At 43.9% G+C, this 3629-nt stretch overlaps 1 protein-coding gene across 5 annotated transcripts in view; it reads left to right on the forward strand.

Annotated features, from left to right (window-relative positions):
- Positions 1–3629, forward strand: part of LOC105514658 (zinc finger protein 468) — a 65471-nt gene that overhangs the window by 56321 nt on the left and 5521 nt on the right. The window contains exons 3-4 of one of the 5 annotated variants that reach the window (XM_011946160.1): positions 921–1047; positions 3096–3213. The exons of 2 other annotated variants lie outside the window; for them this stretch is intronic. The gene's annotated coding sequence lies outside the window, so the exon portion shown is untranslated. Of the gene's footprint in view, positions 1–339; positions 364–920; positions 1048–2140; positions 2177–3095; positions 3214–3629 lie in introns of those variants that run through there. 2 more of the 5 variants (XM_011946164.1, XM_011946165.1) reach the window with 2 other exon arrangements.

Raw genomic sequence — 3629 nt, forward strand, 5'->3', positions numbered from 1 at the left:
TATTTTTAAAAACTTTATATATGTACATACACATCCCCACACATGTGCACGTACATATACATACAAATACATATATACACACGTATATATTTTGAAAATCTGGGACAAATGACAACCCTTTGTATTAACATCCAGTTTTTTGTGAGTCTCCGTAGGTTTTATTATTTTGTGAACCTATATATACACAATTGATTTTTGTACTTTGAGTAATTTGGTTTTCATGTACTTTATTTTCTTTTGAGACGGGGTCTCGCTTTGTTGCCCAGGCGTGAGTTCCCTGGCGGGATTGTAGCTCACTGCAGCCTCCACCCTCAGGGTCAAGCCTTCCTCCCTCCTTAGCCTTCCAAGTAGCTGGGACCACAGGTGCCTCCCACCACGCCCAGCTAATGTTTTTTATTTTTTTTATTTTTTTGAGATGGAGTTTTTGTTGCCGGGGCTGGAGTGCAGTGACGCGATCTGGGATCACTGCAACCTCTGCCTCCCTGGATCAAGCGATTCTCCTGCCTCAGCCTCCTGCGTAGCTGGGATTACAGGCATGTGTTACTGTGCCCAGCCTGTCTTTTACTGCGGACGTTGTCATCTTTTAAGACATCAGTCGTGCTCTCTCTCATCTAGATAATGAATGTCACTTGGTGTGTCAATATAAGTTGCAAACATTTTTATAACAGGAACCTAACATTGATTTTTCATTTGTTTATTTCTTGTATTTCTCACAAACATAAGAATTTCATACTGAAAGTGTGTCTTGACTTCTTCAAAAACTGTAATAAAGACATCATGTGGTGAAAAATCCCTTCCTCGGATTTGTCAGAACCTTCACTACAACTAAATCCGCGCTTTCCCGTGTATCGTCTTCTCATTTTCTGTAAAGAAAAGAACTCCTCCCAGAACCATTTCCTTAAAATGTGTTTTCATTTCAGAGTCTATTGACATTCAGGGATGTGGCCATAGAATTCTCTCAGGAGGAGTGGAAATGCCTGGACCCTGCTCAGAGGACTCTGTACAGGGACGTGATGCTGGAGAATTACAGGAACCTGGTCTCCCTGGGTGAGGATAACTTCCCTCCTGGGGATGTGCCCTTGTGAATCTTTGTCTTTTCTCTTGTTGCCTCTTGGAAGCCACATACTTACTTGACTAAAATAGAAGCCGTATTGATTTTGACATGAAAAGCTTCATGACGCCGAGAACACACCACTGCACTCCAGCCCGGGTGACAGAGCAAGACTCTGTCTCAAAAAACAAAAACAAAACAAATCTTATGGCAGACTTTAAACATATCCAGTTTCCTGTTTGCTTTTCTTGTGCCTTCAATTTGGTAGTTCTTGGAAGAGAGCTCGATGTCCACATATTACGTATTACAAGGCTCCCTCAGCATTCAGAAGGAAGCAGTCAGTAGAGGAATTTGTGAAATATTTTCCTAGATCCATCTGTAATGTCTTCTTTCCTACTGAAACATAGGGCTGGGACTCTAGAAAAGCTCCAGCACGTCATGGTCCTTTCTTTTTATAAGCAGGAGTCTCTTTCTGACCTGCTGTCTCCATGTTGGAGCAAGGGAAAGAGCCCTGGACCATGGAGAGTGAAGTGAAAATAGCAAAAAAATCCAGCTGGGTGGGAATGTATTACAGGGGTAAAGGTAGGTAAGAGCTCAGATGGGCAGAGTGGAAGCTCCACCTTCCAGTAGTGTGTGAGGAGACTCTCTGCAAGTGGGAGAATTCTGTGGGAAAAGGAAAGTTTCAATCCTGAGATCTCTGAAAGGGCATCTTTCTTTGCACCCGCTTATCTCTCTGCTCTTTCTTTCTTTCTTTCTATTCTTTCTTTCTTTTTTTATGACACAGTCTCACTCTGTGGCCCAGGCTACAGTGCAGTGGTATGATCTTGGCTAACTGCAGCCTCTGGCTCCTGGACTCAAAGCATTCTTGTGCGCCAGATTCCTGAGTAGCTGGAAGTGCAGGCTCTCACCACCACGCCCAGCTCATTTTTGTGTTTTTAGTAGAGACGGTGTTTCACCATGTTGGCTAGGCTGGTTTCAAACTTGTGATCTCAAGTGATCCACCTGCCTCAGAATCCCAAAGCACTGGGATTACAGGTGCGAGCTGCCATGCCTGACCATGGTTATTATTTTAAATAGTTTTGTCTTTTAGTTCTTTAGATATTTGGGCAGAGGTTATTGTTGCAGGTATGTTAAACACCTTAAAGTTATAGCCTAATGAAGAAACTTAAAATCTCCATAACCTGGATGTGTGCAGTGGCTCACACCTGTAATCCCAGCACTTTGGGAGGCCATGGTGGGCGGATCACCTGAGGTGAGGAGTTCAAAACCAGCCTGGCTAACATGTTGAAACTTCGTCTCTACTAAAATTACAAAAATTAGCCAGGCGTGGTTGTGGGTGACTGTAATCCCAGCTACTGAGGAGGCTGAGGAAGGAGAGCCTGTTGGATCTGGAATGCAGCAGTTGCAGTAAGCTGAGATTGCACCATTGCACTCCAGCATAGGAGACAGAGCGAAACTCTGTTTCAAAAAGAGAAAAAAAAAAATTCCATAACCTGCAAAAACTACTTCTCCACTGGAACTTTTTTTTAATTTATGTCAGAATTATTTCTGTGTATGTTGCATTTTCGTTAACATATGTACAGTGTTTTTCTGCCTTTTATTTTAAATAATGTGAAAAAAAGTTTAATTATGAAGAAGAGGTATACATATGCCAGTTTCTGTATCTGTCCTTTTATCAATTACTTTATGTATTTGTGAGACAGAGTTTTGCTCTTGTCACCCAGGCTAAAGTACAAATCTGCAATCTCAGCTCACTGGAACCTCTGCCTCTCAGGTACAACCAATTCTCCTGCCTCGGCCTCCTGAGTAGCTGGGGTTACAGACATACACCACCACGTCCATGTACTTTTGTATTTTTAGTAGAGACAGGGTTTCTTTTTGTTGCCCGGGCTGGTCTCAAACTCCCCACCTCAGGTGATCTGCCTGGCTCGTCCTCCCAAAGTGCTGGGATTACAGGCATGAACCACCACACCTGGACTATCTGTCTTTTTTTTTCACATTTACTGGAGAACTTTATTTATTTATATTATTATTATTGAGACAGAGTCTCACTCTGTCACCCAGGCTGGAGTACAGTGGTGTGATCTCAACTCACTGCAACCTCTGCCTTCCGGGTTCAAGCAATTCTCCTTCCTCCACCTCCTGAGTAGCTGTGACTACAGGTGCGCGCCACTACACCCAGCTAATTTTTGTATTTTTAGTAGAGACGGGGTTTCACCATGTTGGTTTGCCAGGATGGTCTCGATCTCCTGACCTCGTGATCTGCCCCACTCAACTTCCCCAAATGCTGGGATTACTGGTGTGAACCACCACACCCAGCCTGGAGAACTTTATATAGACTTGTGGGTTGGAGTTACTCTTTTTGTTTGTTTGTTTGTTTGTTTTGAGACGGAGTCTCTCTCGTTGCCCAGGCTGGAGTGCAATGGTGCGTTCTCGGCTCACTGCAAGCTCCGCCTCCCGGGTTCACGCCTGCCTCAGCCTCCTGAGTAGCTGGGACTACAAGTGCCTGCCACCACACCCGGCTAATTTTTTTGTATTTTTATAGAGACAGGGTTTCACTGTGTAAGCCAGGATGGTC

Source organism: Colobus angolensis, unplaced genomic scaffold (genome assembly GCF_000951035.1).
Source record: "Colobus angolensis palliatus isolate OR3802 unplaced genomic scaffold, Cang.pa_1.0 Scaffold25, whole genome shotgun sequence".
NCBI lineage: Eukaryota > Metazoa > Chordata > Mammalia > Primates > Cercopithecidae > Colobus > Colobus angolensis.